This window comes from Acartia tonsa, chromosome 7 (assembly GCF_053477335.1).
Source record: "Acartia tonsa isolate MP-2025a chromosome 7, ASM5347733v1, whole genome shotgun sequence".
NCBI classification, from domain to species: domain Eukaryota; kingdom Metazoa; phylum Arthropoda; class Copepoda; order Calanoida; family Acartiidae; genus Acartia; species Acartia tonsa.
This window is the reverse complement of record NC_137266.1, coordinates 23,174,921-23,197,817: the sequence shown is the minus strand read 5'-3', so window position 1 is coordinate 23,197,817 and position 22,897 is coordinate 23,174,921.

The window sequence follows — 22,897 nt, the reverse complement described above, 5'->3', positions numbered from 1 at the left end:
ATCTAAAGGAATAAGACAATGGCTAAAAAATTGATCTACATCCCTAATGATGAAACACAAAGTTGATCCTTGTAAAGATTATAATTATTGGTTGAAAATAAGTAAACGAATAATAAAACGTTATTATAAGACTTTAGGGACTAGTGTAATAAACAGCCTGTCCCCATCCTCCCTGATTACATTAGAATACAACGTAAATATGATTTTTAAATATGCATAAAAAGCTTCAATGTAATTTTATACTTTAAAATGTTAAAAATATTTTCTATCAAAACTACTTATTAATAATCAGTTATGATAAAATAATCATTTTTAAATTGATTCTTAGAATTGCAATAAAAAAATAAATTTAGTATTTTTATCGACAACTACTTGAAATTGAGGCATAGTTTATCTTGCAATACTATGATCATTTCATAAAATTATTAGTATATTACATATTTGTAAGGCTTAACCGGAAAATTTTATCAGATTTTTACATGTTTTGATGACTTTAGGGGAGTAGAAATTTGTATAAATAGGGGGGTAAATGATGATACGATATCACGATTCAGATGGCTTTAAACCAGCCTTAGAGCAAATATTTATTGCATATTTAAGATGAAATTTTAATGATATGAATATCTTATCTACTTATAAAACAAGGATGACAACATAGTTTATGAGTGCAGCTACATTTTGAAAACATATTTCTTGTTTATTAGACTAAACTTACTTATGTAAATACCTATGTGATATGTAATACTTTCTTTAAAGTAAACTTTGTTTAATAGTAAATAAACATTTATTAGAACAGTGAGGTATACATTAGTATTTTTAATATAGCAAGGTGTTGTAGTCTAAAACCGTATTCTTTCTAATAAATTTATATTATAAATGTAAAACTATTACCTGGATCCCCCTGTTAGGGACCTTTTCGTCTGCTAGCAAATTGCTTTCTTCTCTTTTGGAGCGATTTAGCTGTGTTAATATTCCCGACGTTCTTGGTTGATTTTCAAAGACCCAATTGTAAGTAGGCACAAGATCCTTGGAAAAGGGTATACAGTTATTTAACCCCTTCCCCCTCTAGTGTTTTACTCAAATTTCTTTCTTAATTCCAGCCAAATTTTTTAAAGTAAGAGAAATCCTATAATTTACTTTACTATAAAAGTAAATAAAGGAAATTTACTTACCACTCCCCCCCCCCCTTAATATTTGTTTATATATAATTGCTTCCTACGATACAAAAACAAAACTGCCCCTAAGATTCACTTAATTTCCTCTGGCCCTAGGCAAAACTATACATGAGTAATGAAAGGCAAATTTGGTTCATTTTTGGACAGGAAAGAAATCATTAAAATATTTAAGGAAACAAAAGATTATTCGTGTTTACTAAATGCGACGGAAAGAGACAATTTTAATGAATTAAGCTAATTTTGTGATGAAAATAATGAATAGATTATGAATAGTTTCATAAGTTATCGAAAAAATGCTAAATTTGTGATCTAAGTTACCATTTCAATCTGAGCGTTTACAAGAATGTTTTTAAACTTTAAAAAGTTGGATATTTTATGAATTTAAAGTATATGTTGTAATTATGCCTTAATTTTTACTTTAATGCTTCATCCTTACTTTTAATGGTCTTATTACTATTACCCATTTTACCAAATGTGTATAATTTTGATATAGATATATTATTATACAATATCAAGGAGTTAAATGTGTTGGGCAAAATTATACCAATCCCCAGTTTAACTTATTTCCTTGGGCCATAAAACTTAATGTTGCTTCAAAACAACAAAAAACTTAATTATTTAGCATAAAATTGACTAAGAAAAACACCATCAAATATAAAGCCAATAAAATCAATTTATTTTTCGTCTAGTGAAAGTTGAATGCACTTTATTGTCCACTTATCCTTGTTCTTTTTATCTAGTATAGATGAATTTAGAAAAACACTCCATGATCATGATTAAGCTAGACTAAAGTCCACCGTCCCTAATGTTGTAACGTTTTTTCGTTAATGTATTTTAAGAACAAGGAAGATAACATCCATAAGCAACAATCACAACGAGTATTAATAAAAACAAGGTTTGTTAAAATGTAATTTTATTGAAGAGACAACAAACGTATGGATAAAGAGAGTTTCAAGAGAAGATGGCAATTGATACGAAGAATCATTTAAAAGAAATATCAGAAGCCTATATTCTATACGAGACAGACATATCTTATTATAGAGAAGCTTTGCCCAGGGAGTTTGGGGACATTTGGATGTTAATAATTACTCTAGTCCCCAAAGTTTTAAAATAAGGTTTTGAAATTATTCGTTGACTACTTTGGGGACCTTTTTAAATTTTAGATTGGTTCGTACATTAAGTTAATTGTCCAAACATTTTCACCACTTTTTGTAATAAACATCACAGGGGATGTAATTGTACAACAATTTATTGTCTGTTGTCTCATCCCTAAGATTTGCCATAAATTTGTAAGTTTATGAGAACTCTACTAATTTTGAATTTCAACTTTCCATAGATTTCTCATTTGTTATCCATTTACACAAGATGGATGTTATTATGTGGTCATATTATAGGATTGGGCTATTAAGGTTGAAAATTTTGATAACAATATGAACCTTGCCTTAAATAAAAATTACGAGCAAAATTAAACTAATGCTTAATCATACAATTAAAAAAAAAGGAAATCTTGACTAAACATAATACAATAAATTTAATCATGATAGGGTTCAAATGATATTTATTTTCTTCCTTTAAAAATATTATTTTTTTTGTATTTTCCAAGTTTTCAACTTTAAAGTATGTATTTTTTTTAATGGTGCTAAAATAGAACATTAACATAAAAGTATCGTATCTATGGACGCCTTTTGGTTTTAATAAGTGGTTAAAAGTCAAAGCTTCTATTTAATTTTTTTTCCCTCTACACCCCTGTCCTGTATAAAATGTTTATTTTAAAAAAACCTGCGCATTCAGTTTTTTTCATTTCCTGATATATTTTTGTCCCCCGATTCCAAAAATGTCTTTCCTGAAATCCTGGCTGTTCTATGAGATCTCCAAAAATGCAAATTACTTTTGTCACTGATTTTTCCATTTTTATAAATTATCATTTTCTTTCCAGAGAGGAAGAGAACATTGGGCTGTTTATTATACTAGTCCCCAAAGTTTTATAATAATGTTAATATAGTAAACTAAAATACTTTGCGAGACTTAAATTGAACTTTGATTGGTTGGTTAATTAATTTAAGTGTCTAAACGTTTTAACCACCAATTACAGAAGGGGTATTATCATCATTGAGATTTACATCAATTTTAATTTATCGGCCGTTGTCTTATCCCTTAATATCCTTAATTTTTTGTTAAGAGTGTTGGAATACTATAGTAAGAAAATACAATTCCCACCCCCCCTCCCTCCCCTTCCCTCAAAGTAAAACTATGAAACATACTTATTCTGTTCAGTTTTACAATATATTGAAGGGTAGTAGGAGGTTACTTAAACCTTTGACAATGAATTGAATTAAAATTGAATATTATTATGTCCCTTTTCTATACAAATATTATAGCTTGGCTCGTTAAGGAAAAATGGTTACAATTTTTGTACTGTGCAAAGTCAATAAAAATAATTGTACAATGAGATCCTTTATAAGTTTTTTTTATTAGATGTTTTTTTTCTTGTTTTCTGTTTACATTATTATATACTAGCTGCTGCTCCCCTAGCTTCTAATTTTTTTACTTAGTGGTATAAAAAGAGAACCGAAAAATAGCATTAAATCATCCCATAGCTTAACAAAATAAATAGTTTAAAAACATTTGCAAAGCTTCCCAAAAAAAAAGAAATATTTGATCCAAGCTCAGTTCAGTAATAATTAAAATCTTTAGCTTCAGATAAAAAATCTTATTACTTTATTTATACAAAGGATTATAATTGTACAAAAACTGTAACCATTTTATCCTAACCAACTTATTTTATGCATTAATTCAAGTTTTGAATTGTCATAATGCAATTTTGATTACTAGATAAGATTACCACTTCAAAACAAAATTCTATGTAACTAAGAAAATATTACATACTACAGGGATGGTGTTAGTTCAATAACAAAATAATTTTACAATGAAGAAAATTAAACAGCAAAAGAAATTAAAGAGTCCCTAGATTAGAAAATATTGCATAAATATACTTTGTTCAGCAATTATTATTATATTAACTAGAGGACTATTATAATATATTAACTATTTATTCGAAACCCATTAATATCCGGTGAATTTAAACTGGTTCTCAGTCATACTATCATGTATAGCATGGATTTACAGACAATTTGCAGTGGATATTAAAATAAAAATAATAAAAATAGTACAAGTTTTGTTAGCCCATGCCTTCGGCATCTTGAGGCTAAAAAACTGGTTTTAATCTTATAATTGTATATTTTTATAACCGCGGCAAGCTGTCTATGATACGATGCTGTGCAGTGGGAACACCTCAAGCATCTAGGACAGATATTCGTACACAAAAGGAGGGCGGATACTTCAAAGAAAATTAAACCTAAACATTTAATGGGTCAAATTCTATACAAGGGTTTTATAACAATAAGGTTAGGAAATAAAGGTTATTGTACATGACATACTTATGGTTTCTAAGTAAAGTTGCTTACAAAAATTGTACTTCTATTAATAGACTTGCGTTAAGCTCGTTTTACTGTCCTTTTTTAGCCATATTTTTCTAATTTTTTAGTCTTAAAGTAAATAGTCTAACCCATTATCTAAGATCTGTAAGATACAATCAGCTAAACTGATCAATACTCTTTGTTCTATAACCACCTAGATTCTTTTGTTTTAAAGACCTTTAACATTTGGAAGGATAATTGTTAAAATCCCTAAATTTTTTGATAGATGTGTATTGCCATGAATATAACTACAAAATCAAACCATTTAAAATCAAATGAAATGTAGATGTAAGTTTCTATTAGTCATGTAAAATAAACTGAAATATTGGTTATATGCTATGACCACTTTTATCTTATGCCTTATAAAAATATGGAGTTAATTGCAAAAATTTGTAATTACAAAAATGTTATACTTTAAAAACACCTTTTGAAAAGTGGGTTCCCAGAAATTAATTTTGCATTATCGAAAATTCTATTTCATTTATTTGATAAATGCATAGATTTAAAAACAATGAGAATGCAGTTCAAAAAGATGTTTTATGCCAAAGGCGTTGTATTTTTTTTGATGAAATCAATCAATTTTTAATCGGAATGACATTTAAAAATGCATGAACCACCAAATACTTCATTGGAAGTTTTATTGGGAAATTTTTTGAAGTTACTAATGAAAAATCAATTTTGTACGGAAGTAGGCAGTATAAAATAAACAATAACAATGATTAAACAAGATCAATATTTTTTCAAAATTAGAAATATTGGTTCTAAAAGTTAACTTTGTTTTTTTTAGCTTCTAGATATTTATTGGTCATGCTACCTATAACATAACACTATTTCGAAATATTTCTTTTGCGGGGGGGGGGCATTTTTATTCTAAGGGTGGAGTTACCTTCCCCCGAAATAGTTTAAACCTTCCTAGGACTTAAAAGTAGCTTCACTGTAAAGGAGAACCATATCGATTCAGCGAGATCCTTCGCTACAGACCAAAAAAGCTTACTTCTATAGGATATATTAGATATTTAAGTTTTATTTTGAAAGATTTAAACTTCTTTTTATTGTGAGCCAAGTTAAGTAAAGACAAATTGTAGGTAGAGTAGCTTTGTTGTAAAAAAAACAATAAAAGAAAAAAACAGCCTGAGAAATTTTGTGACCAAAAATAAGGCATTCAAAATATTTGTCTAGGGGCTTTCTCTCAATTTTTTCAAACATTCTTTTAAAAAATGAAATTTGACGTATTATAGCCGGCGGACAAGATTAGTTTTTTTTTAAGTCTGGAATCTAGTTGGTTTTTAAATGGGTTGTTTTTACAAAAATTATAAATTTTTATGGTGCTTTCTTAGTGCAGAAAAACTCACTATTTTATTTGACTTGCTAAACTAAAATCTAATTGATATTAACATACCAAAACATTTTTAGCACGCCAAAATTATTTGATTGCATTACCCTTTTCTGGAAGTCCTTACACTTTACACCATCTCTCTATTATTAACATGTAACTGAAATAGCAGCTTAAGGATTTTTTTATTTATAATCATTCCTACTGAAATGGGTTTTCTTAATTAAAATTTGTTAAAATGAACGAACATAATATATTGGTTCTAGAATATAACACTGTATTTTTTCATATTTCCTTATTTGTAACTAAAAAGAAATATTTTAAAATACCAAAAAAAACTTAAGATTAACATTTAAGATATTTTAGCATTTGAATTGAAATGATCCATTTAAATTTTGTGAGATTTTGTAGTATAATTTTGCTAAGAATGATCTCTTTTTGATTATACGTTTTTCCAACTTTCTTTTGATCTATTTAAAACTAGAGTTTACAAATCATTTTTCTCATGCATTTTAAAACTCAGGTGTTGTGAAAAATATTCACAAAAATAAATTGATTATCATGACAGGAAAAGATTTCCAGTATGGCTTTAAAACCGATTAATATCCTCTGAATTAGAACCTGTTCTCAGCCATACTGAAAAATCATGTATAGTATCATCTTATTACAGATATTTTCCACTAATATTAAAATTGAAGTTTTATTTGAGCAAGACTTCGTAAAAAAGTCTTCATTGAGTCAAAATGTGATGGTTTTCTGTAATTATTTTACAATAGCATTAGGTATCATTGTTACTTTGCAAAATGTATGAAAAAAGATTTAGTTTTTTTTTAGATATCTTATCTATTTTCTTTATATAAGACTATGCTCTGATAAAGATGGAATGGGAAGTAAAAGAGCATTAAGATCCTAATTTCCTTTATTTTTTTGTGCATGTTTTTGAGTTTCTGAATTAGTAATATTTAGTTGTTTTGATCGATAAAATATAAACGTGATACATATGCTTAGAATTTCAACAATTTGTATTGTCCAAAAAGATACATAAAAATAATTGATTTAAAGATAAAAAAATCGCATATTAAAAAAAAAACATATTATTCACTCCAATTGTATAAAAAATGATTAATATAGTCCTAAAATTTAATTTTATAAATGCTTTGTTCATAAATTATTAAAGAAATTAGCTCATAATATGAGCTTGTCTATATTATAACAGTTTAAACCACATTTTGTCTACATTTCCATAATCGTTGTAAACAAAACCAAATTTAAACATCGTTTTTTTAGAAAAAAGATTATCAACACGTTTTATTATGCGTTGTCTTACAACTTTATTCTGGATTCATTGGTTTTAAACTAGCAATGTCAAAATTTTTCAAATAATGATTTCTGCAGATTTGGATAATCTTCATTATATTATTTGGAATTTATTGTCCATTGTCTTATCCCTTGGGCTTGTGACTCCTGGGATAACCAGAAATGGTTTACTAGGACAAACAGACAAACATATAAACCAAAGGAAATCCAGGATATTAAGTATTTACTTACAAATATCATATGAAAGCTGGAGTTTTATTCTTAAAAATAAATTATTAGAACTCTCTGTGATGAAAATCTATGTAGAAAATAACAGGGTGTCTGTCTGGGTGTTTGTAACGAAGGATCTTGGTAACTGATTGACCAATATAGATCTCCTCCTTTACAAAGGAAGCTTCTCATAGGGCCACAAATTAATTATTGATTATTTGCAGCTACGCTTCAATAACCCTTTAAGGGGCGGGGAAGTCGACCCCCACATTCAACTGTAGTTTTAAAATGATTTTTTTAAAATTTTGGGATGGACCTTTATTTGTAGAGGCGATTTCTCTCGGGTACCTTTCCCCAAAATTGTTATATACCTTCTCAAGACCTATGAGAAGCTACCCTGTAAAAGAGAACCATATAGGTTCAGTGTTTAGCGAGATCCTTCGGTACACACACACAGACACACAAACACACAGGCAAAAAGACATATGTTGATAGTTGCATATGTGTCTGCCCTATTTTACTATTTATTTTCCAGACTAACTTTCCTTTATCTGTCCTTACTATTAGACAAATATAAAACCGCATATAGACAAAACCACAAAGATATTTAGGTGTTGAAATCTTGTTCACATTTGTTTTTGACAGGGACCCAGGATTCTGACAAACTATTCTATGTGAATATATCCTCTAAACCTACCTACTTCTACTCCCCCCCCCCCCCCCAACTTACCCACTTGCCTAAACAAGATTTATGCAACAAAAATATCCGAATTTTTATCAATTTTAAATGGAATTGATTTGCTGAATCTCTGCCCCTGGTTTTTAGTAGCACAACTTCATAATTATTTACTTCCTAGTAAAAATTCATGTCAAGTATTTTATTGAAAATATTTATTAATGACTGATGACAAATTCCATCACATTTTTGAAAATTAATATGTATTTATTTCGTAATGAAAATATTGTAATTAATACATTAATAATTTCAGATTAGCAATGGAGTAATTAACTAAAATGTTGAATAAAACGCAGGCTCGGCAGCAGCAACTGTTTAACATAATTTTTATACTGCATTCAAACTGCAAAAGTTTTTTTTTATTGATCTTCAAAATGTTCTATTGCAAACAAAAATTTATGACTAGGGGTAAATCTGCGTATATATTAGTACAGCTGCTGAGCCTTTATTATTCGCATAACATGTTAAGATGTTTTTATGTACGTTGAGAAAGCACAGTGCCAAAGTAATGTTTTTATTCTACATAGGTAACTTAAACAAGGACAAATAGGTTCAAATTATTCGATGCTTCGTAATTAACGCATGCAAAAAGTAGATTTTAAATCTTTTTTAGTCTTTGAAAAATGATATGAGATACCTTAGAAAACTATTATGAGTTTGAATTAAAGTCAACAAATATATAGATATACTATCTTCAATAGGATATTTAAAAACATTTAAAACTCAATAATAATTTATTCAAACTAGTAAAAAAGATTAATAATTTATTTCTGGTTGTCAAATTATGAAAATGTTGGGAGGGGTCATAGAATAAGGAGGAATAGAAGTGAAAACCCTAAAAAATTTCTGGGAAATTAGAAGGAATCTTTGCCATGCGCAGTAAAGACAATAATGCTAAAGTACAAATCACAATGACTAGTTGGACAAAATTGGAAAAATTTAATTTGTATCAAAATCTAATATATACTGTTAAAATTTTTTTGATTTTCATGATTTAACATTATGTATTGTAGTGTAATACGCATGACTTTATGACATTTTAAAATGAGTCTCTGTAGTCAGAAGGTAATTAATTACCCATAAACATAAGTTTCTAATAGAGACTTACTTCTTTGATACACACCTCTTAATAAAGTGCAAACACTGCTTGGTCGTTTTAGACTAAGACAAAAAGTCCCTTAAGATATGTTGTTTTAATTTGGTTAAGTACAATTGACCACATTTGTAATTTTCAAGGGTCAGTTAAATGGGTACAGCCCCTTCATCCCCCCTCCCTCCCTACCACAAGTTAATGTATAGATGTAGTTGCTATCATGTATAAATCAGCTGTTTAAAAACATACATAAGAGCGCAACCTAGTTTTATAATATATATACCGAGACCAATATTTTTTGTAAATTTTCTTACATAATTAAATTTTTTAAGGCTTAAAATGCACATCAAATTCATTTTTAATCTATTGTGAATAGGGAAGAGAAAGCTGGAAGCTTGGCTACAAGGCTTTTAGTAAATTATTGCAAAAGGAATTTATTTTGAATATTTTTTTTGAATAATTACTGAAATCATGTTATTTACTAACAGCCTTATAGCCGTTTTGGTCTTTCAAATGTTCCAATTTTACTTCAGGCTAGCCAGGCAGAATCTTCTACCTGGATTCTATTCTATACTTTATCTTCTTTGGGAGGGGTTAAGTCTTTTGTAGAGATGTCATGCATAGAAAAATTAGAGGAAAGTTTATACAGGATTGCGTGCTTTATATGATTAAGACGATTTTAAGAAATTTTCAGTAATTGCAACATTATACTTTTTGGTTTTCAATCCAATTTTTTGGTAAATTTTTAGTTGTATAAATTGGTGTATTTTTGGTTGGTTGATACTTTTGTATGTCGTCGTGTGTGGTAATCCAATTTGAAATTAAATTTTTACTTTCCGCACCAACTCTAAATCCTTCTAATAAATACATAAGGAATATCTATATTTCCGACGCAATTGTCTGACCAGACCCTCTCTATTGCTTTACTTAAATGTCACTCTGTACATATGTGAAATCTCACAGATGTGATCATGTGACTCTATTCTACTTTTGTGTTAGAGGACTTTAAAGATTTTTAAAAATGCTTGTAATTTAGCTAGCTGATAAAAATCTAACATTTGTTTGAAAATATATCTAGGCACGCTACTTAATCTTATGGATAAAATTTTTGGTTATTCTTTATGGTAAATAAGCTTATGTAAACAAATTAAGTAGGGACAACTTATTTAGAATCTGAGATTTTGAAGATATTATTTTTAAAAAGACTTGTTTTTACTTCCTTATTAAAAGCAAAGCTTTTCTACAAATAGAGCTAGTCAGCATGACGTAACGGACAGTTCTTTCAGTTTTCGATCATTAAGGAATTCTAACACTTATTTTTGACTTTATACTTTTTCAATATTTAAATTGGAGATTCCCATTTCGATTAAGCACAAATGTTGCAACTCGTCATACCTAACAAATCAAATGTTTTTTTATTCTAACAAATCGAGCTTCGTTTTATTGATTTTTTCTATCCTTGTTTCATTATGTTTGTTAAGGGTGGAAAATGTTTACTTAATTAAACCATAGGAATGTGCCATGGCCCACAAATTTTGACCTGATCTACCAAAATTAGAACATTTTTCCTTATGTTTTATTTGAAACTCCCTTCTTAATTTTTAAAGTATATTTCGTATTCGTAATTTTGCTTTGCTTTTTAAAAGTAATGCTTTTTAAAAGCAAAGTTTAAACATATATATTTGTATTTTACTTCTTCAGTTCGGACTCTCTAAAAGTATTAATTTGTTTGAAACTGTTAAAGTTTTTCTCCTTGCTTATAATCGGGCCAACTCATATTTAGTAGATATTGCTTAAATGATAGTTTCGTATCTAGGAAAATGGGCCTTTAGCATCGCTTTTCTGTTTGTTAATTCAGGGATTTGAAGGATATTACATACTTAAAGTATTGTTGAATATATTATAACCAAGTTTATCATTGGTGTACCTAAATATGCTTGAAATTAATTGCACCTGTTTGTAGACTAAGTCATTTCTACATACGATTTAGTCTGCACTGCATAACTAATACATATATGTGAAAGGAATGGAAACTATTTTCAACGTCATTGTGACGCGATTTTGGCCTTAACTAGAAATCATTATTTCCTTATTATGATTTGAAAATGAAGCTAATATAAGTTTGATGCATATATTAACTATTTTCTGGTTTAAATATTTAAATCTTTCTTTTTTAAATTTGTTACCTACCTATCCCTTTCACCATGACAAAAAATCTTCTAATTTTAAAATTTTGTCCTGTGCCCTTAATAACCAATTATAGGAAAGTTCCTTTATAACTAATTTTGGGTGGAAACTAACTTATTTAACTGAAGTTTCTGGTCTTTAGTGTTCCTACTTATCAGAGAAACTTAATAATTATCTTGGGGTGGTTTTAAGCTGTTTTTCTAAGATCCTCTGCCTTTACCTAGAATCTAGGTTAGAAGCATTTTGTCTATAATAAAAATAGACTTATTATTATCTCTGTAACTGCTAAAAGACCGACCAAGCTCTTCCTTTCATATATTACCAAGCATAATATGGTTTTAAGCGTAAATATCATATTTGCCCCTTGAATTAACTTAAAAACTACTTCTTATCATAGTAGCGGAAAGATAGATAGGTAAGGAAGAGAGAGATATTTCTAGAGTAGCTGCGCTACTGTTAAAAAAAAACACAGGAATTATAAGATTGCATGCCTCACTGATTTCTTACCCAGGAAAAAAGATAAACAACGTTTGCTTTAAAGCTATGTGCATTGTACATTTGGCTTTTATTAAGAGACTATTTTCAATTTCCTAATATAAAAAACTTATATTTAGTTAGTCTATAATCAAAATGAAAGAGAAAAATAAGGAACCAACAAAATCTTTCCTAAAACATGAAACTATTATCTGCCTTTGGTAGATTAAAATTTTTGTGGTAAATATTCTTGGAATTAAAAAAAGCAATCCATGAATGTAATCCTATTTGTCCTACTTGAGAGAATCTTCACTTTTTCCCTTGATCCATGATAGAATTGTACAAAAAGTTTCAGCCCATTGTTGGTCACCAAAAGTAAAAAAATGTACAAAAAGTGTTGAAATGAACCCACATCTTGATTAATAAAAAGTGTTTGAATATCTTTGTGATAACTTTCCCATTTCAATCATTAACACAAGTTGTAACGAGTCTTTTTTTTATTGTAATATTGATTTATTATGTAACAAGGTAAATTATGTTTTTGAATAGCGCAGAAATTATATTTAATATAAACCTAAAGCAAGAAATTCATACTATTGATATAAAATAGTAATAACATTTAAATCTTTCAAACTTTGTAAATTTTTTTATTAAATCTTAATTTGGTTGTAGAAACCTTAAATGTCCAAACTTTTCCACCATTGATCTACATTAGGGGTAAATTTGTTAATTGTAAATAGATGTTTAAATTTTATCATCCATTGTCTTATACCATAAGATATATGGTCGAAATGAGTTTCATAATGCATGTCGAAATACACAATACAATCTGTCCCGATTTTGTATTACTTTTGCGGAACATGATTGCAGTTACGTCATATTTTTCTTTCCCGAAAAAGGGAAGGGGGAAGAAAATCTCTTCAAAAGAGATGGGGAAAACCCCCTTTTCTCCCATCTCTTTTTTCTTTCCCCCTTCCCTTTTTTTCCCCTTTCCTTTTTCGGAAAAGAAAAATATGACGTAACTGCAATCATGTTCCGCAAAAGTAATACAAAATCGAGATAGATTGTATTGTGTCGTCGAAATACCACAGAGTCTATAGAGATGAAGTAAATATTTCTTTTTTACCAGAAAGAATACCATCAATAATATAAATAACATCTTTTTTACTACGTTGTTCTATCCCTTATTTAAAGTATTCTTAATTCCTATTGTAAGGTTTACATGATCTCAAAACAATTTTAAATCAGTTAAAATCCTTGAAATTTTAATTGGACCAATTATTGTTATATTACATCAAGCCTCAATTTTAATTTATGTATTGATTGAAAGGGAAATTAAGATTTAAAAGTTAGACATTTTAAAATTCTTAATCGAATTGCCTGCAGATTTCATTTTCTTATTTTTCACTATCTAAATAAGTAAAATAGTTTGTAATATACAAAAGGTATTCTATTTTTGAAATCCTTAGTAAAATGCTATATTTCACGAGGAAGAAAACAATTTTACTTTCTTTTAAAATATTTAAAACAACTATTTCTTTTCTTAATACAGAAAAGCTAATCATTTTTAATATCATATCCTAGACATAAGGTGCATTTATAACCAAAATGACCATTGCATTAGATAATTCTAAATGAAGCTTTACCATAATTTAAATATTTTTCGCTTCATCTAAATCTGTTAGTTGTTTATAACAAATATTTCTCTAGTGAGAGTAGGATATGTATTATAAATATTTTGAAAGGATTAAGGTCTGTCAAGCTAAGACCACACAATTCATACCTCTAGGCAATAATATCTACTCAGAGTCGTAACAAGGAAAAATATAGTCATATAAGTGTGTCTTCACTTAAAATAATATTTGATACTAAACAAAGAATGTTCTTTCCAGTATGGCTTCGAAACCGATTAATATCCGCTGGATTAGGTTCTCAGCCATACTGAAAAATCATGCAAAGCATCTTATTTCAGAAATTGTCCAAGAATATTAAAATAAAAATCATAAAATTAATTCCAGATTTTAATTTTCATTTAAATATCCGTTGAAAGCTGTCTATAATACGATGCTATAAATAACTATTACCCTTATAATAAAATTTCTGCTAACTTATTTGAACAATCTGTTTATTATTGTAGCAATTATATATATTGGGTCATCACACAAAGGTGAAAGTTATTTCAATATTAAATTCAAGGTTTTTAATTATCTAAATTTGATATGATCTAATTTGTTATGAAAAATTAAATTCTGTTGATGAAATTATTTAATTGCTACGTGAAGACAAGGGTTGTAATAGAAATAAATACAAACAGATATTACTTATAGAATAGCTTTGCTATTTCAAAAAAAGTCTAAATAACAGATCTATAGTATAGATTTATATACAGACAACTACCTCCCTTTATTTTTTAAAAAACCTCTTTTGTCTGTTTTTAATTTATTTCCTGATACTTGGCTGTGTTAATATAAGCGACGCCATTGGTTGATTTTCAATGGCCCAATAAAAGGGTTACACAAGGTGGTTGAGATGTGGAGATACAGTTATTTAACCCTTTCTCCCTCTAGTGTTTTACTCTAATGTCTAAATATATAAATTATTCTTATTCTTTAAATATACCTTTAGAAAAATTTTTATTAAGCCCATTTTATGATATGATTTATGTAAAACTTTCCCCTTTAGTATGATTTTAGTGTTTTTAAAATGTACACAATTTTTCATAAGTTTTAAAGATAACTTTAATTGGCCAGTCAATGGACGAATACTTTGTACTTCCTATTGTAATAGATAAAAAAAATAAAGTCTTGGAATCTAGCTATTTTTTCCACAATTTAAGTTATAATAATTTAACTACTTTTTGGGGTTAATAGTCAAAACAATCTGTTTTCATTTCCAAATCTAATAACAAAACTTATGTCATGTTTGACTTTTAACAGATTAAATTGTTTCAGTAGCCAAAACAATGTATTTCTTTCTTAAAGAAAATAAACACCAAAATTCCTTATGATTACGTTATGTTTTATTTAAAAGTTGCCTAGCCTCTTCAAGGGATGAAGGGTTAAGGGATTTTTTCTCAGGGCATATTCCACAGGGGGTGTTACATACCTCCCCGTTCATTAGTTTAAATTCGATCCAATAAGAAAATGAAAGATACTGGACGATGAGTCGAACTGTTTACTAGATCTTTCTAAACATATATGCATTTAAAATAGTTTAAATTTTCAAGGGTTTGAACGAGACGTCCTTCAATTTTGAAACATGACAAATTTCAATGGAAATAGATTAGTTGAGAAAATTGTTTTGCCCTATAATTGACACTAATGTATAATCCTTTCTGCTACCCCTTGACATTAAACTTATATAATCTGTTTTAAATATATGGACATTGTACCTAAATAATCTTTGTATTATAGTACTAGAATAACATAGACCATAGGAAACAACGTCTTGAGCACTGATAATAGAGATGGGAGGGGGAGGTGGGTAGTTTTTCATTTGTTTGTTTGTAATTTAAATTCAGGTTTAGTTCGGATATTTTGGGTGCTGGTTAGCCTTACACAGGATGAGAGCACTGCGCAGGGGATAGGCATAGGAGAAAAAACTAACCTTCCCCTTTATTTTCAATAATCACAAATTCAAAACATCACTCCTTTTGTCTTTCAAAAAAAGATAGTTGTGATTTTACTACCCCCCTCCCCCCCCCCCCTTTCGTTATGTGCCCCTAGAGTAGCCGCCAATGGTATATAGAGTAGCTGCGCTACTAAACAGCCTTATTGTAAGATTGTAACTGTTTGAAAATTGATTGTAATATGAAGGGAAACTAGGAATGATTTGGCTGAAAGGCAGATGGCCTGGAAATTTAGACTAAGGCATGGTTGTCAAATTTTATATTAAAAAAAATACATTTAAAAAAACTACCTAGCCTTTTAAAAGAAAGACTTTTTGGTCTAGTAAATTTTTGAGGAAGGGGGTGTTAATACCTTCATTAAATTCAAAATTAAGAAGGTCTGCCTTCCCCCTCTTTTATCCTTCCGCTAGAAATATACCCATTTACAAAACCATGTGAAATCTCTTGCTTCCTTACTAATTTATGTTATAGAAAAGTTGTTGAAATAAATTACAATTTTTAAGTACCTATGGTTGAAAGTAATTTTTATTCACGCGTAAAAAGTTTTTGTTGGCTACCATGGTCCAAATAAAGGGCTTTTTAAGTGTACATAATGTGATGAAGGATGGAAGAAATTTTTTAGTTAAAATTGACAGCCTTTCACATTTGATATAATTTGTCAGTATAGTAACTACTCTTTTCTTTAGTACTAGCGGCTTCGCCCCTAGCCTCCAGGGGCTTTGCCCCAAGAGTTATAATTACATCTTTTATTACATGGAGATCCCCCACTTCACCACTATTTTAAATAATTTTTAAAAAATGGTGGGAGCGTTTTTTAAGGGGTTTGGGGTTGCCCACCCCCCAAGAAAATAGCCTAAAACCACCACAGGACCAGTTAGTATATTCCCTGAAGAGTAGAATCCGGTCGGTTTAGTGGTTACCGAGACCTTAAGGGATAGACGGACAGATAGACGGACGGAAAGACATCATTCTACTTTGTATTATAGATATTAGAAAACTAAAAAAGGATAACGGTTCAAATTTCAATGTGTAAGGTTATCAATTTTAGTTAATTTCCTTTATTAATTTGTATCTTTATCTTTCAAAATAAGAATACTAAAAAGATTTCTTCTACTCCCTATTTATTATTTTTGGCCATTTGTGACTTAAATTAAAAGTTTTGGTTTTATCAAAAAAATAAAAAATATGCTACTTCCACGGTTTCATTCTTGTTAAAGTTCAATAATAAGTTTGTTTCTGTAGCCTACTAGAAAAAAATGTAAAGAAATGTGGAGGGAGGGTAAATTGGGTTATCTAAACACTAGTCCCCAAAACTTTATAATAACGTTTTCTTATTCATTGCCTTAACAACCTTATTGAATTTTGATTGGTTACTTCATTAAGTTTAGTGTCCAAACGTTTCAACCACTAATTGTTATATGCGGAAATAGTAATATTGTGTATCTTATTGGTAATGTACATCAATTTATCGACCATTGTCTTATCACTTTAGATTCCTGGAAAAGGGACAAAAATGTTTACTAATATATAGACTTAATTTAAAGATATTTAGATAGAAGTATCTGCGCTACTTAAAATTCATTACAATAACCAGAAAGAAAATAAGAAAACAATATTTTTCAAATCAAATTTAAAATCAATCAATTCTTTGAAATTGAAATTCCAAGCAGTTTTTGTTTGAAGCTTTTTATCTGCTTCAATTATATTTTTGCGTGTTTGGAAGCTCTTGTTTTTGTTTTTGCTCAGATTAAATTGAAAATTTTTAAATATTCTAAAATTTAGTAAGGGTATAAAAAAATATTCCAGCAGGATGGGGAGGGGTGATATGCTCGCCAGGAACTTTGAGGGAAAGTACTATTTATATTAGTGTTATTGTGTCTATTTATCTATGTAAAACGTTTTTGTTTAGTTTTAAGCCTTTTTATATACTTAAGCGAAGCAACTTTATTGTTTACAATATCTTTCTGGACATTTGTCCGTAACCCTATAAAATAAACCCGGCTTCTATTCAAAATAGACGGCTGATTCTTCTGACTAATAAGATATAGGATATAGAAGTTCGGATTTCGAAAAAAGTTTACTGACCAATGGGTGTCTTTACTCTTAATATTCATATATCATTTATTTATATTTATGTAGTCCTTGTGGATATAGGCATCCTTGTTACAAATACATGTGTTCTAAAATGTATTATAACACTAATCTTAATTGTATTAGCTTAAATTAGAAGGAAGTATTATAAATTAGTGTCAATTATATGGCGTGTTGAAAAATGTTCGACAAGTTATAAATTTCCCCTTTGATGTTTTATTTGTTTTAAGTTAGACGGCTATTGATTAAAATAAATGTAGAAGATCTTTTTATTTTCAGTTATGTTTCTTATATGTCCAGAGAAGGTTTATTTTCTATTTAGGGCGAGGTTACCTCTATCCTTTAAAAATGACCTCCCCGCATAGTAAAAAATTTTAAAAATCATATTTTTCTTTTGATTTTTAATTAAAAGTGGTCGGTTGACTCCTTTACTTATAACCCCCCCCCCCCTATATAGGGGTATAGTATAGCGAGTTATGTATATCAAACATTTCAAATTTGGCGGGAGAACCAGACTTAAAATAAAGCATTTATAATGATAATAAAACATGTACTTTAAACATATAATAGTTTTAACAGGTTAAAATGGTAATATATATGGGATTAAATTCCCCGCCCCTTTTAATACATATTTTGTTTTGTCCTCGTTATTCATACATTGAAAATAATATTCTAAGATAGCGAAAATAAAGAAATATATGTAAAGAGAAAAAAATGTTTTACCTTAATGTGCTTTAGATAGATATTTATTTCTATTATGGATAGACTTCAGATTTCAGATATGTATATTATATATAAAGTTTTTATATGCATTCTCATATTCATACAAATTCATTATTGAAGAATATTTATTAACATCTTGGGAACACCTTATCCATATCAAAATCTTGACTCTTAGGGTTGCTCATATGTGTTCCTCTCTGTTGCGGTCAGCTAGACATCTCACTGTGGTCTTAATTGGTATAAAATATAATTTTAGTAATTGTCTAGTTTCAGTAAAAATCGAAATTAAGTTTAGTCTACTATTTACAAGAATTACCCTTATTTCAATGTGTGTTTTCATTTTTTTAAGCTCATATGGCTAGGACTAAAACAAAACTTCTTTAAAGAACATAGTCCACCCGTTTCCGATGTCTTAAGCAGCAAACAAATATTAATAGTGAAATTCTTTTATAAGGGATAATTTAGTTTTAACCCATTGTAACTTTAAGGTAAAAAAGAAAGAAAGATAGGTTAAGGGTTTAATATGCCAACTCTCCTCCCCTCTTTTTTTTTTGGGGGGGGGGGGGATTAAGAAAGCCAGGGGATCTTCAGTTTGGGTGTGTGTTGGAGACCTAAAGGACGTTATTTTGTATGTGTGATTATTATTTAAATTCCTAAGATTATTTAGATTTTATAAAGGTAAAATTTGCAAATATATATAAATAAATTTTGAATATTTAACCTTTTTGGAAATTGTAAAAGTGTTTTACATGATTTGCTAAATTTTTTTTTTTAATTTCAAAACTTAAATATCATGTTTGTTTGTTAAAATATGTTATAAAATTTGTATTATGCGTATATTTTAAATTTTTATAAGAATTTTAGGTAAATACTTTAAGTATAAAAATTTCAATTTTATAAAAGTATTTTATCTAATATTTTGACAATGCATTTTTGTACGTTAAAAAGCGGCAAAGCAGATATAATTTATTTTTAAGTAGGAATTAAGATTATTGAGTAGCTGCGCTTTTTTGGCACTCAAAGAATTTTAAATAGTTTTTGTAGGTTAGAAAAGCAAATATAATGAAATCTGAGATTTTACGACCTTAAGCCACAAAGATTTATTTTAAAACGGTCGATAGACAGATAAATTTATTACCCTGCGACGGTTTAAATTTGGCACTTTGGCAAAATTTATTTTTGCGAATATGTTTGTAATTTAATATTATCTTTTGAGGGGTTTAAATTTACAATATTAACATTAATCGAAGACAAAATACTTCAAATTGTTCATCTTTGAATCATGTAAAAATTGGAGGATTTATTAGCGATTATTTTGATCGTACTGTTTCTTTTATGGACATAATTGTCCACGTTATACATTAAATTGATTCAATTTAACGGTCTGTAAAATCTAATTACTGGTCTGCATAAATTGTGTTAATTTTGATAGGAAATTTTACTATGGCATAGCGTCATTGACATAAATGATTGAACGTTTCCCCCTTTGATTAAAGAGTGCGATTAAAACAACAAATCTTATCATTTCTGAGCTGTATTTAAAGATATTTTTATTAGCGGCTACTCTACTAGGGGCGCTTGAGGGAGAGTTGAATTTGATAACCCAAATTTTATTTTTATTTGGAGAGTAGTGGTACCCTCCCCCAAAATAGTTACAAACCTTCCCAGGATCTATGACCATGCATAAGAGAGCCATATCGATTCAGCGGTTAGTGAGATCTTTCGGTATAGACAGACAGACAAACAGCCAAAGATCCTGTTACTATAGTATAAGGATTATTCAAATAACTCAAGGTATATGTTATTTTTTTACTGCTTGTTTTTTGAAACTCCAACTATTTAACAAATCTTATCGCCAATCAGACGGAAAGATTTCGGTCTAAACGTTGACACGCACCTGTCTGCGTTTAAACTAGCTAGATTAACAAGTTATTTCCTTAAATCAACTTAAATTTTATTTGTAAAGCATTGCAAAATTCCCCAAAAACTGTTATTTCGAATGATTACATTATATCATTTAAAACATATTGTTTTCTTATGTAATGATTTTAAGAGTTTCTCATGAAATTTATTTAGAAATGTTAACATTTTTATTTTAAACTTTAAAATTAATGAATTATGTATCTTGTACATAAGTTAGTAAACAAAGGAAAAATTAATTTAGAACACAATACAGGGATTATTTTGTAAAAGGGAAGAGAAGAGATGTTTTTAATTCTCTTCTCCGAGCTTAATCTTTCTCACATGTGAAGAAAGCATAGAACAATCATTAACTAGATAGTTACTTTAATTTTCAAGCTTGAATATATATAAGACATTAAAATTATTAAGAGATAGTAGATTGTAAATTAAGACGTTGTTTTTAGCTAGGGCGTTACTTTTAATTAATTTTGGAAAGGGAGGGAAGAGAAATTGAACTGTAAATTATACTTATACCCAAAGTTATTCAGTGCTTTGCCTTTTTCGTTGTCCACAAAACCTTGGGTACTAATTGTGTAAATCTTGATCGTGTGCTTCAAGTTGCAATGTCCAAACATTTCAACCCTTAACTTTAATCCACAGAAGAGACAATTTTTAAGAATCTACAATTATTTCTCAACTAAGTGTTACCTAGTCAATGGCAAAACAAATCTTTGTGAGTAAATGTCCCGCAGGGGGTAACATAACCTATTCCCACTCCCAGGGGGGGGGATCTCTACCTGTCACATAAAAATTAGCAGGGGTCTTAATTATTATAAATCAAGAGATTACAATTTTTAGGAAATTAAAAAGGAAATATTAATAGATTTTGTATTTAATTTAAATAAATACTTTTAAAGTTCTTAGATTGTAACCTTTTTTGTGTTCAATTTCTGATATTTAAACGAGTCCTTTAATTCTAATAATATTTTCCACTTGTTTGAAAGTAAAATCGTTAGCAATTTTTATAAAGAAATCTGAAAATGAATCCTACTGATTGATTTGTTTTAGATAATTATTTCCCCCATTTGTTTTTTATTTTGTCTATACAGTTTATCCGAGATTAAGGGATAACTAAATTAATAAAATGGGAAATTGTATCTTGGCAGTGTAACCACTCAATAGACAAAAACCTGCTTTGAACCTAAAAAGCTTCCTTGAACAAAGATCTTAAGTTGAACCCTTTAAAAATCTTTAGAAACAAACATATATACATCTTTTTCGATTGGACTAACTATCCATTTATCTATAAGGAAAACAATGAGACGGATATTAGGGTAAAATAAACGGGAAATGTTCTGACTGACAAGTCTAGTTATTGAGTGGCTTACAGCGGAAATGATCAGGACAGATAGGGGTTGGATAGATTAGCTAGATGTTTAATTGACTATAAGGGACATATGTCCAGTATAGGATATATATTCTAAAATTTTATGTTCTTTATGATAATTTAACTTTATGGACATGATGGGGTGTTGGGGGGGGGGGGGTCAGTTGTCCATGTATAGGTTTAAGTGAAATCACTAAGGGATTGAAATTACAATTTTGATAATGAAACTATGATTTATCCATTTGGCATTTTTATGTCAGCACTTAAATTTAAAATAGAGGGAATGAAATTTACCATAGGTTTTCTATAATATATGTCTCCACTCGATCTGTAAGTACATATGTCTAAATTTTAACATGTTTTGTTTAGTAAAATACAATCTATAAAAATCGTTATATGCCCTGTTTGGTCATTTTTTGCATAGGTATAACTTATCTGCTAATCAAAGTAATGCGTATTGGGACAATTTGTTGTGTTTTTCTACATGCTGTTTCAGAGCATTTTTTATCTCAATAGGTGTGCTAATTCATAATATCAAACTTATTGGTATTTCATTAAATAATTAGTGTGCATTTACATCCGTATTTATGGCTTGAAAAAAGATACAAAAACAAATAAAGAGGAAGTTTAGAAGGGAGGGGGCATTGAATTCAGATTACACTGGCACCCAAAGTATTATAACAATGACTCAATTAAATCTCTATATGATTTTATTGAATTTTGATTGGTTATTACAAAACAAGCAGTGTACTGTTCAAATGTTGCTACCAACAATTATAATATACAAAAGGGGTATTTTTGTTTATCATCATTGGGGATGTATTGTATATAAATTTATCGTCCATTGTCTTATCCCTTAGGTCACTTTAATTATTTACTATGAGCGTAGGGGGATAATTTCTGCTGTCTAATAATATGCATTCATTATAATTAAATAATGTGATATTTGGGCGGAAGTGAATATGCGCCCAAATTTGTTTACTAATTATGTTTTATTGTTTATATGTATTAAATATATTTATGATAATTAAGTAATTATTAATTGGACAATTTAATAATCTATAACAGAGTAATAACATGATTATTATTAACATACTTGCATATATTATAACAAGGATCATTTTTATTATAAGTAGCAAAATATAAATAGTTTTATCTTTTTTAA